This window comes from Ornithorhynchus anatinus, chromosome 10, assembly GCF_004115215.2.
Source record: "Ornithorhynchus anatinus isolate Pmale09 chromosome 10, mOrnAna1.pri.v4, whole genome shotgun sequence".
Taxonomy (NCBI): Eukaryota; Metazoa; Chordata; class Mammalia; order Monotremata; family Ornithorhynchidae; genus Ornithorhynchus; species Ornithorhynchus anatinus.
The window spans coordinates 35,972,434-35,987,531 of record NC_041737.1 but is presented as its reverse complement, the minus strand read 5'-3'; the positions used below and the strand labels follow the sequence as shown (position 1 = coordinate 35,987,531).

Sequence of the window (15,098 nt, the reverse complement as noted above, 5' to 3'; positions counted from 1 at the left end):
CCCATCTCTTGCCCATATTGACCTGATCATGTACTTCACTGATAAAATTGAAACCATCAGGTGTTATTTCCCTAAAATCTCCCAAGTACTTCTCCAGTCCCTGCCTCCTCCTGTCCCTTCTTTGACTTCCATTTTTCTGAGTAGAAACTCAAGGACAGATCTTCTACCTTCTCTCAAAATCTGCCCCCTTGATCTGAGCCTCCAACCCCATTCCTTCGTACCTTATCCAAACACTTGCCCCCTTCCTTCTTCACTCCTTGAATGTCATTTTTAACTTTTCACTTTCCAATGGTTTCTTCCCCACCGCTATCACACATGCATATCTATCCATTTTCCTACAAAAAACCCTCCCTTGACCCCACAGCTTTCTCCAGTTATCACTCCATCTCCCTCCTACCATTCCTCTACACCCGCTTCCTCCTCTTTCTCCCCTCTAATTCTCTCCTTAACTGTTTTACCTTTGCCCTCTCCTCTACCCGACAACATTATTTTTAAAAATATTTTTTAAATTTTTTTTTAAATGATATTTACATGCTGATATTTAAACACTGTTCTACGTGCTGGGTAGATATTAGTGAATTAGGTTAGACATAGTCCCTACCACACATGGGTTTCAGAGTCTAAATAGGAGGGAGAACAGGAGAACTGAGGCATGGAAAAGTTAAGTGACTTACCCAAAGCCACACAACAAGTATTTGGCAGAGCCGGGATTATAACCCAGGTCCTCTGACTTCCAAGCCCGTGCTCTTTCCACTAGGCCACACTGTTTCTCCAATACCCAATCTTGACCCCTTCTAATAATAATGTTGGTATTTGTTAAGCGCTTACTATGTGCTGAACACTGTTCTAAGTGCTGGGGGAGATACAGGGTGATCAGGTTGTCCCACGTGAGGCTCACAGTTAATCCCCATTTTACAGATGAGGTAACTGAGGCACAGAGAAGTTAAGTGACTCGCCCAAGGTCACACAGCTGACAAGTGGCAGAGCTGGGAGTCGAACTCATGACCTCTGACTCCGAAGCCCAGGTTCTTTTCCACTGAGCCACGCTGCTCTGGGTTCTGCCCTCTTCAACCACAGAAATTGTCCTCTTTCTTGACAAATCCAATGGCCTCTACTCCATTCTAAACCTCCTCGACCTCTCAGATACCTTCAGTACTGTTAACCACGCTCCTCTGGAAACATTATCCAACCTTGGCTTAACTGACACTGTCCTCTCCTGGTTCTCCTCCTATCTCTCTGGCTGCTCATTCTCAGTCTCTTTCACAGGCTTCTCCTTTCATTCATTCATTCATTCAATAGTATTTATTGAGCGCTTACTATGTGCAGAGCACTGTACTAAGCACTTGGGATGAACAAGTCGGCAACAGATAGAGACAGTCCCTGCCGTTTGACGGGCTTACAGTCTAATTGGGGGAGACGGACAGACAAGAACAATGGCAATAAATAGAGTCAAGGGGAAGAACATCTCGTAAAAACAATGGCAACTAAATAGAATCAAGGCGATGTACAATTCAGTAACAAAATAAATAGGGTAACGAAAAATATATACAGTTGAGCGGACGAGTACAGTGCTGTGGGGATGGGAAGGGAGAGGTGGAGGAGCAGAGGGAAAAGGGGAAAAAGAGGGTTAAGCTGCGGAGAGGTAAAGGGGGGATGGCAGAGGGAGTAGAGGGAGAAGAGGAGCTCAGTCTGAGAAGGCCTCTTGGAGGAGGTGAGTTTTAAGTAGGGTTTTGAAGAGGGAAAGAGAATCAGTTTGGCGGAGGTGAGGAGGGAGGGCGTTCCAGGACCGCGGGAGGACGTGACCCAGGGGTCGACGGCGGGATAGGCGAGACCGAGGGACGGTGAGGAGGTGGGCGGCAGAGGAGCGGAGCGTGCGGGGTGGGTGGTAGAAAGAGAGAAGGGAGGAGAGGTAGGAAGGGGCAAGGTGATATAGAGCCTTGAAGTCTAGAGTGAGGAGTTTTTGTTTGGAGCGGAGGTTGTTGATAGGCAACCACTGGAGTTGTTTAAGAAGGGGAGTGACATGCCCAGATCGTTTCTGCAGGAAGATGAGCCGGGCAGCGGAGTGAAGAATAGACTGGAGCGGGGCGAGAGAGGAGGAAGGGAGGTCAGAGAGAAGGCTGACACAGTAGTCTAGCCGGGATATAACGAGAGCCCGTAACAGTAAGGTAGCCGTTTGGGTGGAGAGGAAAGGGCAGATCTTGGCGATATTGTAGAGGTGAAACCGGCAGGTCTTGGTAATGGATAGGATGTCTGGGGTGAACGAGAGCGACGAGTCAAGGATGACACCGAGATTGCGGGCCTGAGAGACGGGAAGGATGGTCGTGCCATCCACGGTGATAGAGAAGTCTGGGAGAGGACCGGGTTTGGGAGGGAAGATGAGGAGCTCAGTCTTGCTCATGTTGAGTTTTAGGTGGCGGGCCGACATCCAGGTGGAGACGTCCCGGAGGCAGGAGGAGATGCGAGCCTGAAGGGAGGGGGAGAGGACGGGGCGGAGATGTAGATCTGCGTGTCATCTGCGTAGAGATGGTAGTCAAAGCCGTGAGAGCGAATGAGTTCACCGAGGGAGTGAGTGTAAATGGAGAACAGAAGAGGGCCAAGAACTGACCCTTGAGGAACTCCAACGGTTAAAGGAGGGGGAGGAGGCTCCAGCGAAGGAGACCGAGAATGACCGGCCAGAGAGGTAAGAGGAGAACCAGGAGAGCACAGAGTCCGTGAAGCCAAGGTGAGATAAGGTATGGAGGAGGAGGGGATGGTCGACAGTGTCAAAGGCAGCAGAGAGGTCAAGGAGGATCAGAATGGAGTAGGAGCCATTGGATTTGGCAAGAAGGAGGTCATGGGTGACCTTAGAGAGAGCAGTCTCGGTAGAGTGGAGGGGACGGTTCTCCTCTGCCTCCTACCTAACTGTTGGGGGGCGGGGGTGTCCCTCAAGGCTCAGTTCTGGGTCGCTTTATGTTCTCTATCTACCCCCACTTTCTTCGAAAACTCATCAACTATGTCTTCAACTACCAACTCTATGCAGATACCCAAATCTAAATCTCCAGTTGTGATCTTTCTGCTTCTCTGCAGTCTTGTATCTCCTCTTGCCTTCAGGACATCTTTACTTGGATGTCCCACTGATACTGCAAAATGAACTTGTCCAAAACAAAACTCCTCTCTCCCAAACCCTGACTTCCCCATGACTCTCCCATCACTGTAGCTGGCACCACCATCCTCCCTGTCTTACAAACCTGTAACCTTGGCATTTCCCTAAACTCATTTCTCTCAATTAATACACATATGAAATCTATCAAACTCTATCTATCCTACCTTTCTAACATTGCTAAAATCTGCCCTTTCCTCCCCATCCGAACTGCTACCACCTTAATCCACGCATTTATCCTATCCTGCCTTGACTACTGCATCAGGCTCTTTGCTGACCTCTTGCCTCCAGTCTCTTCCCACTCCAGTCCATACTTCACTCTGTGGCCTGGACCGTTTTTCTACACAACTGTTAAATCCGTGTTTCCTCACTCCTCAAGAACCTCCAGTGGTTGCCCATCTTTCTCCACTTTTAACAAAAATTCCTTACCATTAGTTTAAAATGCTCAATCACCTTGCCCCCTCCTATTTTACCTCTCTTATTTCCTACTACAAACCAGCACGTTCAACTTCACTCATGTAGCATCAACCTAGTCACCACACCATGATCAACCCATGAATTAACAGTATTTCTGAGTATTTGCTTTATGTAGAGCCTCATACTAAGCACTTGGGAGAGTACAATACAACAGAATTGGCAGACATGTTCCCTGCCCACAGTCTTGTATATCTTGCCGCTGACCTCTTGGCCATGACCTGCCTCTGACATAGAACTTCCTCTCCCTTCACATCGGACAGAAGATTACTCTCCCCACCTGAAAAGCCCTCCTAAAATCACATCTTCTCCAAGAGGTCTTCCCCAACTAAGACCTCATTTCCCCTCCCTTCTGCATCACCCTCGTATTTGGATTTGTGTCCTTTATTTACCACCCCCCCATCAGCCCTATAGCATTCATATACTTATCTGTAATTTATTTTAATGTCTGTCTCCCCCTCTAGGCTGTGAGTTCTTTGAAGGCAAGTGATATATCTACCAGCTCCATAATAGTGAACTCTCTCAAGTGCTTAATGCAGTGCTTTGCATCTCTATCTGTTGCCAAATTGTACATTCCAAGCGCTTAGTACAGTGCTCTGAACATAGTAAGTGCTCAATAAATATGACTGAATGAATGAATACACTGTGCTCCATAAATACGATTGATTGATGGATTGACTGATTACCATAACTAACTAAATGAAAGTTTATAGCAAGAAGAAAGAAAAATGTTGTTTTAGTAGAAACAACTTCATTGTCTTTAATAGAGGAAAAGAACAAAGAGAAAAATGCACTGTTTATTACCAATTCAAAGAGGACAAAAGATTTTCCTTTATCCATTATCTAAAGAGGTAAAATGAGCTTATTCCAAAGACCTAGCCTTCCAATCAAATTCTGGGAATGATTACAAAATGCATTCTTTAATCTTATCCCTAGGCCATTAATTGATTGAAAAGTTTTTTCTAACATGAAGACTTTTTTCTAAAGCTCCAAATATTGATCTTATACTATGAGCTGCTTTGAAAAAGAACATCCTCAGGGACTTCCTCTCAGAAGTGCTTACATAGCATTTTGCTTTCTAAATCAAATTCCAATTGTTTAGGTCTGTGGGTTTGAGAAGTATAATTTTGATATCTGGACTTTAGTTTTGATATCTGCCCAAATCGTAAGAAATAAATGGAATGAAAAACAAGCTTATAGTTTATTAAAAAACAAAGTGTACAAAAAGTGTACAAAAAAAAGTGCCTATACAAAGTGATGAAACTAAACTTTTCCACTCTATAAAGCTTTGGAAAATTCACACCTGAAATAAAGTAATGCATGCAGTTTTGGTTGTTGCACTTTAGGAAGTGGTATCTATATACATAGATCCATACACTGGGAAGCAGCATAACCTAATGGAAAGAGCACAGGCCTGGGGGTTAGATGACCTGTGTTCTAATCCTAGATATACTACTTTCTTTTTTTAATGGTTCTTGCTAAGTGCATACTATGTGCCAGGCACTGTACTAAGCACTAAAGAATACTATACTAAGCATTAAAAAAATGCATATTCACCAATCACTCTCCCCACCTTCAAAGCATTATTAAAAGCTCACTTCCTCCAAAAGGCCTTCCTGGACTAAACCCTCATTTCCTCTTCTTCCACTCCCTTCTGCATCACCCTTACATTTGGATCTGTACCATTTGCTCACCCCACCCTCAATCCCAAATATCCGTAATTTATTTATTTATCCTCATCTGTAAAATGAGGATTAACTGTGAGCCTCACTTGGGACAACCTCATTACCCTGTATCTACCCCAGCGCTTAGAACAGTGCTCTGCACATAAGTAAGCGCTTAACGAATACCAACATTATTATTATTTGTAGTAATATTTGTCTCCCCTTCTGTACAGTAAACCCCCTGTGAGCAGGGAATGTGTGTACCAACTCTGTTGGATTGTACCAAGTGCTTAGTACAGTGCTCTAGCCACAGTAAGCACTGAATAAATACGATTGATGGATCATAGGTTGTGACTGATTTCGTCTTGATCCTCCTTTCTGTCTGGGACTGTTGTTGCCAAAGTAGCTTTCTTCCCTTCCAAGTTGCCTAAGACCTTGGGCTCATACTCCCTAGCACTTTGATATTCACCCAATCCTCACTCCCAATGCACTCTTTGAAGCACTAAGTACTGTACTCTGCATCTGGAAAGTGCTCATTCAATACCATTGCCTTAATTGATCGAATTTACCAGAGACTTTACAAACCATTCGGGGAGTTCTAAATCCTTCAACAGCCAGCTGGGGAGAGCAAGATGGAGTTTGCCGGGGGAAACCTTCTTCTCCCTCTCTTCTGCACACCTCAAGAAACCTAACCTCCAGTCCATTATTTTGGGACTTTTTCCCTAGCCCTCACTCCCTGCCTCTCCCCAGTGTAGTTTTGATTGAGACCCTCCCAAGGAGAATGCAATTTCCATGCTAATGGACCACTTGCCCCATCCCTCCCAAAACTATGCCCCAAAATGTGACTCTTGTGACTCTTGTCAAAAGAGGGGCTGAGTGAAGGGACTAAGGCCAGAGAAGAGCTGGTTGCCGCCTGGGAACAGCCCTGAATGTACCATCCGCTCTCATGCCTGAACTTGATTTCTATTTTAAGGCAACTTTGGCTTCTACAATTAGAGTTGTTCCTATATTTGACAAAATGGGAGTCAGAAACCATAAGAACACTCTCATTTTAACAGAAAAAGATGTCTTTGATAAATCTCACTTTATAAATATTGAAGGCATAGGGCAGAGAATGGGAAACAAAAATGTCAGTGTTCCTTTCTCATTGACTATTTGATCTGATTTTAGCCTTTTAATCAGTCAAAGGCAGTAAACGACTCCCGTCTTTCCGGCAGTACTCAGTGAGCTCAACATTCTCCTTACTTTATTATAAAGTCAGTTGATCATCTTTAAGCAGAGGTAAATTAAAAGCATTGCCCTGCCCCACACACCCACACACATCAACCTAAGGATAATGTAATCCTTGACATCCTGTGCCATTTTCTCAGAGGCCCATATGTTCAGGGAAAGCTTGTTTCCCCTCTGCTCGTAAAACACATCAAGTATGTCATCCTATCCACAGTTTTGCCATTTTTACATAGCTCTGACTGCCCTAGTGACCTCTTCAATGGCTGGCACAAGTGCCTTGACATGTTATGATTTTTGCAACATTTTGCAGGCCTCATTTGCAGTGGAAGTGAGGGTGTATAAAAGATTAGTGAAGTGTTATTGCTAACTCTACAGAATTCCCTCTTTGTATGCAATAAGGTTGGATTGATCATCACACTTCAGCGATGCTAGGATTGCATATACAGGGTCATGTCAGTTTTTAATGAGGTCAATCAATAAATCATTGATATTTATTGAGCACTTACTATGTGCTGAGCACTGTCCTAAGTGCTTGGGAGAGTACAACACAATTAGCAGACATGTTCCCCGCCCATAAAGAGCTATAGTTTAGAGGGGGAGACAGACATTACTATGAATAAATAATTTATATGTAATTTAAAGATATGTATGTAAGAGTTGTGGTGCTGGGGATGGAGCAAATATCAAATGATGTGTAGGATTTTGTGGTTTGGTGGCAATACGAATAGCCTTGGATTGCTTCTGCTTTGACATCTAACTACCTATTGGAAGCAGTGTGGCTCAATGGAAAGAGCCAGGGCTTTGGAGTCAGAGGTCATGGGTTCGACTGCCAGCTCTGCCACTTGTCAGCTGTGTGACTGTGGGCAAGTCACTTAACTTCTCTGTGTCTCAGTTACCTCATCTGTAAAATGGGGATTAACTGTGAGCCTCACGTGGGACAACCTGATTACCCTGTATCTACCCCAGTGCTTAGAACAGTGCTCTGCACATAGTAAGCGCTTAACAAATACCAACATTTTTATTATTATTATTATTACCTGTTGTGTGGGTATCTTAATTTGATTTTTTTTCTTTTTAAGCCTCACTTTTTATCGAGCCATGAGATCCTTCAGTTTTTGAATGGCTCAGTATTTGTTTAGCTGAGTGCTATCTTTTCAGCTCTGAATCATTTTCATCCAACCAATTTTGGTGCTTTTATGATCTTGTTTATATAACATCTCTATGCAGATGACTCCCAAATCTACCTCTCTATTTCTCACCTCTCTCTTTATCTGCAATCTCACATTTCTTCCTATCTTCCAGACTTCTCTACTTGGATGTCGTACCTACACCTCAAACTTTACAGGTCCAAAACAGAGGGCCTCATCTGTCTACCCAACCCTCTCTTCTTCCCACCCCCCAACTTTCCCATCACTGTTGACGACCCCACCACACCCCAACCTCAACTCATCTCTTTTATTCAACCCACAAAAATCAGTCAAGTCACCAAATCCTGCTGATTTTACCTTCATGATTTCCCTTGTGATATCCCATCTCAACTACTGCATCAGCCTCTTCTCTGACCTCCTGACCTCCTGCATCGCCCCTCTCTAGTCCATGTGTCAACCTGCTGCTTGTATTTTTTTTTAAAAAATTGTTCTCCACATATCGCCGGACTCTCCCACTTGGTTGAAAGCTCCTCGAAGGATCTTGTTTAGCAACTCTAATAAACTGAACTCTCCCAAGCACTTAATACGGTGCTCAGTTTACACTAAGCACGCAATAAATTGATTGATTGATGAATTTAAGTTGAGAACTAACACAGTATTGCAGGTTTTATAATTCAATGTTTGTTCAACATTTACCTCTCTGTATAATTATTTTTTTTTTCAATTTCTGGATCTTTTCTACAGTTTCTCTTTGGCAGTTCCTATTTGGAACCAAATAGGAATGTTGACAATTGTCATTTTCTATTCAGTAGGAATTGATAATGATTTTTTCAAAAAGCAAATCCTCTATTTAAAGCATCAACAAAAAGCATATAACTGGAAAACCAATATGGCAATTAAAGAGAGGAAATAAAGATTCATCTAATTAAGACATGTACATTCAATTTCCACAGAACAAAACAGAGTTTGAACAGAAGAAGTGAAATTGTAACTTCCAAGAAAGGATTCATTATACCTTGACCTCTCCATCCTTTCTTCTCTCTTACATTCCCTAACAAAGTGATGGGAAGTAACATAATAGTTTCACATTTAGATCATTAATCCAACTTAAATCCACACACAAACAGTGGACAAAGTTAAAATCAAACTGAAAATCTAAGACTAGAGTTGGGATTTAACAGCAAAAATTAGAGTTAATACATTCTCAGCTCAATGTAAAAAAAAATTATTTAAAGATCAAAGAGATACATAGGCCAATCAACTGAAACATAGTAAGCTTGTCCTCTCAACTGTAAGCTCATTGTGGGAAGGAAATGTGTCTGTTATTATACTGTTCTCTCCCAAGCGCTTAGTATAGTGCTCTGCATGCAGAAGGGGCTCAATAAATATGATTAAATGAATGAATTAAAAAAGTGCTTTGGGAAGAATGCATAAATTTGGGAAGTGAAGTGCATTTGGTACAGAGTAGAATTTACATTTCAATTTGTGTTTTGAAGAATAGTGAATTCCTTAATCTCTCCCCTGTTCCACCCCAGGTCCTCCTTCCTCCCACACTTCTTCAACTCTCCCATCTTTTCCAGCAGTATCTCAAAAGGAGAACTGCCTCTTCCTTTCAAAATCCACCCCCTCCACCTGTGCCTCCTACCCCATCCATTCACACCTTATCAAAATGGTTACACCCTTCCCCAGGGCTTTCAAACAGGCCCATATCTCCCTATCCTAAAAAAAAACCCTTCCCTTGACCCTCTCCATGGTTCCCTCTAGTTATCACCCCACCTTCCTCCTGCCACTCCTCTCTAAACATCTTGAGCAACTTGTCAACACCCTCTGCCTCCACTTCCTCTCCTCCAATTCCTTCCTTGACCCCCTCCAATCTAGCTTTTGACCCTTTCGCTCTACCAAAACAGCCATCTCAAAGGTCACCAATGACCTCACTCTTGCCAAATCCAGTGGTCTAAACTCCATCCTAATCCTCCTCTACCCCTCAGCTGCTTTCAACCCCCTTCTCCTGGACACATTATCTTTCCAACTTTGACTTGAATAACACTGTCCTCTCCTGGTTCTCCTCATCTCTCCAGACACTCATTCTCAGTCTCGTTCACAAGCTCTTCCTCTGCCTCCTACCCCCTAACTGTGTGTGTGTGGGGGGGTGCCCCAAGGTTCAGCTCTGGGTCCCCTTCTACTCTCCATCTACATCCACTCTGTTGGAGAACTCATTCACTCCCATGGCTTCAACTATCATCTCAACGCAGATGATTCCCAAATCTCTGGTACTGATCTCTCTCTCTTTAGTCTCGTGTATTTTCTCCTGCCTTCAGAACATCTCTACTTGGATGTGCCAGTGGGAGCTCAAAATGAACATGTCCGAAACAGAACTCCTCATTTTCCCACCCAAACCCTGTCCTTCCCATTACTTTCCCATCACTGTAGACAGCTCCACCATCCTCCGTGACTCACAAGCCCGTAACATGGGTATTACCCTTGACTCATCTCTCTCTTTCAACCCACACATTCAATTAGTCACCAAATGCCAACAGCTCAACCTTTACAACAAGCTAAAATCCACCCTTTCCTCTCCATCCAAAGTACTACAAGCTTATCCAAGTCTTAATCCTATTCCGCCTTAATTAGTGTATCAGCCTTCTTACTGACCTCCCTGCCTCCTATCTCTCCCCACTTCAGTCCATACCTCATTCTGCTGCCTGGATAATTTTTCTACAAAACCATGTAGAATGGTTTCCATCCATATTTCCCCACTCCTCGGGAATCTCCATTGGTTTCCCCTCCACTTATGCATCAAACAAAAACTTCTAACCATTAGCTTTAAAGCAATCAATTACCTTGCCCCTTCCTACCTCACCTTGCTACTCTCCAACAACAACCCAGCCCGCAACTTTGCTCCTGTAATGCTAACGTTCTCACTGTACCTCAATCTCGCCTATCTTGCCACCAATCCCTCGCCCACATTCTGCCTCTGGCCTGGAATGCTCTCTCTCATCATATCCAATGGATGATCAATCTCCCCACCTTTAAAGCACATCTCCTACTAAGGGCCTTCCCCAGTTATCTCACCTTCTCTTCTCCCACTCTTTTCTATGTCGGCCTTGCATTTGGATATTCCATCAACCCTCCATCAACCCCACAGCACTTATGTACATATCTGAAATTTATTTATATTAATATCTGCCTCCTCATCTACACTGTAAGCTTGCTCTGGGCTGGGAATGTTTCTACCAACTCTATTTTATTGTACTCTTCCAAGCACTTAGAACAGTTCTCTGTATGCATTATGTGGTCAATAAACATAATTTTTCTAATGGTATTTGTTAAATTTGCACTATGTGCCAGGCCCTGTACTAAGCACTGGGATAGATACAAGCTAATCAGGTTGGACACAGTCCATGCCTCTCATGGGGCTCACAATTTTAATCCCTACTGTACCCATGAGGTAACTGAGGCACAGAGAAGTTAACTGACCTGCTCAAAGTCACATAGCAGACAGGTGACAGATTGAGTGAACTTTTATTTCTGGTGGAAGTGCTTATAACATAACATTTCATGTCAAAACAAAGTAGGCTCTTTGTTCACATTTGACTTATAGGTCAAAAATCACAGTAACTAAAGAAAAGATTGCTCACAATCCACCTAAATCTGAAATGTTGCAATTCTGGGGGGTTGGCAGGGAGAGCAACTTCCTCCCTCTGTCATTAGGATTTTTCAAATCTAAGTCACTTTTCTGTATAGCCTGGATTCAAAACAACAAAACTATCTGGGCAAAAAGGTCATCTGGACCTTACTCCTGTGCCTCCCTCTCCCTAACTATGGGGGTCCCTCAAGATTCGGTTCTGGGTCCTTCACTGTTCTCCATCTATACTCATTCTCTTAGAAAACTCATTCTCTCCCATGGCTTTAACTACCACCTCTGTGAGAATGATACCCTAATCTACATCTCCAACCCTGATCTCTCTCCCTTTTTGCAGTCTCGCATTTCCTCTTGCCTTCACAACATCTCTACTTGGATGTCCTCCCGTCACCTCAAACTTAACATGTCCAAAACTGAACTCCTTATCTTCCCAGCCAAATCCTGTCCTCCCACTGACTTTCCCATCACTGCAGAGAGACCCACCATCCTTCCTGTCTCACGAGCCCATAACCTTGGTGTTATCTTTGACTCCTCTCTCTCATTCAATCCACATATTCAATCCATCACTAAATCCTGTCACTCCCACCTTCAGAACATTACTAAAATCTTCCCTTTCCTCTCCATCCAAACTGCTAAACGTTAATATGATCACTCATCCTATCCCACCTGGATTACTGCCTCAGCCTCCTGGCTGATCTCCCAGCCTCCTGTCTCTCTCTTTAATCCAGTCTATATTTCACTCTGTTCCCAGAATCATTTTTCTACAAAAACATTCAGGACACGTCACCCCGCTCCTCATAAAACTCCAGTGGTTGCCTAGCCACCTCCACCTCAAACTAAAACTCCTCACCACTGGTTTTTAAGCACTCCACCACCTTGCCCCCTCCTACCTCACCTCCCTACTCTTCTAGAACCCAGACTGCACATTTTGCTACCTTAGTGCTAACCTTCTCACTGTGCCTCAGACTTGGTGTCTCACTGCCAACCCCAGGCCCACATCCTGCCTCTGGCCTGGAACCCCCTCCCTCCTCAAATCTGACTGACAATGTCTCTCCCCCTCTTCAAAGCCTTACTGAAGGCACATCTCCTCCCAGAGATCTTCAAGACTAGCCCTCCCCTTCCTCTTCTCCCACTCCCTTCTGTGTCACCCTGACATTCTCCCTTTGTTCTTCCTCCCTCCCAGTCCCACAACACCTATGCACACGTCTGTAGTTTTATTCATTCATTTATTCATTCAATCTTATTTATTGAGCGCTTACTGTGTGCAGAGAACTGTCCTAAGGGCTTGGAAAATAGAATTCGGCAACAGATAGAGACAATTCCTACCCAACAATGGGCTCATAGTCTAGAAGGGGGAGACAGACAACAAAACAAGTAGACAGGCATCACTACCATCAAAATAGATAAATAGAACCATAGACGAATGCACATCATTAATAAAATAAATAGAGCAATAAATATGTACAAATATATACAATTGCTGTGGGGAGGGTAAGGGGATAGAGCAGAGGGAGGGAGAAGAGGCAATGGGGAGGAGGAATAGAGGGAAAGGGAGGGCTTAGTCTGGGAAGGCCTCCCAGAGGAGGTGAGTTTTGAGGAGGGGAAGAGAGTTAGTTTGGCAGATGTGAGGAGGGAGGGCATTCCAGGTCAGAGGTAGGATGTGGGCCAGGGGTTGATGGCAGGACAGGCAGGAACGAGGAACAGTGAGGAGGCTAGCGGCAGAGGAGTGGAGTGTGCAGGCTGGGCTGAAGGAGGAGAGAAGGGAGGTGAGGTAGGAGGGGACAAGGTGATGTAGAGCTTTGAAGCCAAAAGTGAGGAGTTTTTGCTTCATGCGAAGGTTGATAGGCAACCACTGGAGGTTTTTGAGGAGGGGAGAGACATGCCCAGATCGTTTCTGCAAAAAGATAATCAGGGCAGCGGAGTGAAGTATAGACGGAGCAGGGAGAAACAGGAGGATGAGAGATCAGAAAGGAGGCTGACATAATAATCCAGTCAGGATATTATGAGAGCTTGTACCGGCAAGGTAGCAGTTTGGATGGAGAGGAAAGAGTGGATCTTGGTGATGTTGTGATGGTGAGACCGGCAGGTTTTGGTGACAGATTGAATGTGTGTGGTGAATGAGAAAGAGTCAAGGATGAAATAATAATGATGGTATTTAAGTACTTACTATGTGCCAAGCACTGTTCTAAGCACTGGGGTAGATACAAGGTAATCAAGTTGTCCCACATGGGGCTCACAGTCTTAATCCCCATTTTACAGAGGAGGTAATTAAGGCACAGAGAAGTTAAGTGACTTGCCAAAGTCACACAGCTGACAAGGGCAGATCTGGGATTAGAACCCATGACCTCTGACTCTCAAGCCTGTGCTCTTTCATTTAAGCCACACAGCTTAGTTTATTCATTGGTATTGACATCTGTCTCCACCCACTAGACCGTAAACTCATTTTGGGCAGGGAATGTGACTGTTTATTGTTGTATTGTACTCTTCCAAGTGCTTAGTAGAGTGCTCCGCACACAGTAAGTGCTCAATAAATATGACTGGCTGAATGAATAAGTGAATACTTACTAAGAGACAGCTGTTTGTGGTTCTTCTACACTGATTCCACTTTCCACTCCAGTGTCTTCTCAGGTTGTCTTCCTGAATCTGAGGAAGGCTTTCTAAGGATTCTTAGTAGATACAATCTCCTTTAAAGAAAGCACAGAGAACAGGTTTATTGGAATCCAATTCTTTAGTCAATAATAAATGTTAACAATATCCATAAGGTGCTGAACACTGCACTACATATTGTCTAGAATTTTAAAAAAAGGTCCTGACATCAGGAGGTTTACCTTGATTAATTCTATTGAGATAAGATTTCACACCTCCATGAAAAACAAATGCTGGCTCTTGAAGATTAACAAATTTCATGATTAAGTTACTAGACAGTGTTATCTTGACTGTGGAAAGTAAAGGGAAATCTGTTTTGTGGACTCCATCCAGCAAGATTCTAGCTAAGCCCTTCTAAACAAACAACTGAAGAACAGTGTCAACTGTATATTTTCTGAATCACAATCTAAGATCTGACCAAAATCCAGCCCTATGGATCTAATCTTTTCAGGGCAACTGGTATGGGAAAAGTTGACCAACAACAGCAAAACCTCTGTGATGTGTTTGTTGACCGACCTTACAAAAAGTATTTGACACATCATCACAGACCAGGAGCCTGGAAATTGCTAAACAACTTGGGTTGTTCTGAAAAATTCACCAAGACCTTTAGGCTACTCCAGCGAAGGACTGGTCAACAGAGATAGGGTTGAAGGTTTCCTGCCTGACCTATTCCACATCATCAACAGAGTAAAACAGGACTGTGTGGTAAGCCCATTTCTTTTTAAATTATTCAATGCTTCCCAGGCTTGAAGATACAAGAAGAGTTCTGTAAACTGGAGTCAAAATATACTTCTGAGCCATTGAAAAACTCTTCCAGCTATGCGGGCTATCAGCATTATCAAAGGACTTGAGAAAGTGATACTGGTCCTGCAATGAATGGATTACTGTGCTCTAAAGACACCCTCACAAGAAGACAGATGATCCATCTCTCTACAATTTCTGCATCATCGTTTTTCTAAAAATATATCTAAATAAAATGGAAATAGAATTTATTAAGTGCTTATTATATGTCAAAAACATGCTCAACACTGGGCTAGGTACAAGATAATCGTATCAGCCCCGCACCAGAGCTGAGGAAATCTCTGCCTCCCTTGGGCATGCTCTGTGCTTGGAGGACTATAAATAAAAGGGGGTATTGTGCCACCTCAGCCCCC

At 43.6% G+C, this 15,098-nt stretch overlaps 1 protein-coding gene across 47 annotated transcripts in view; it reads right to left on the bottom strand.

The window, feature by feature from the left end:
• NRCAM (neuronal cell adhesion molecule) overlaps nucleotides 1-14,000 on the bottom strand; it is a 192,285-nt gene extending 178,285 nt beyond the window's left edge. For 45 of the 47 annotated variants that reach the window (XM_039913311.1, XM_029073101.2, XM_039913312.1 and 42 more), the window contains exon 1: nucleotides 13,864-13,999. The gene's annotated coding sequence lies outside the window, so the exon portion shown is untranslated. Of the gene's footprint in view, nucleotides 1-13,863 lie in introns of all 47 variants that reach the window. The other 2 variants (XR_005660488.1, XR_005660489.1) reach the window with 1 other exon arrangement.
• Nucleotides 14,001-15,098: the final 1,098 nt, after the last annotated feature.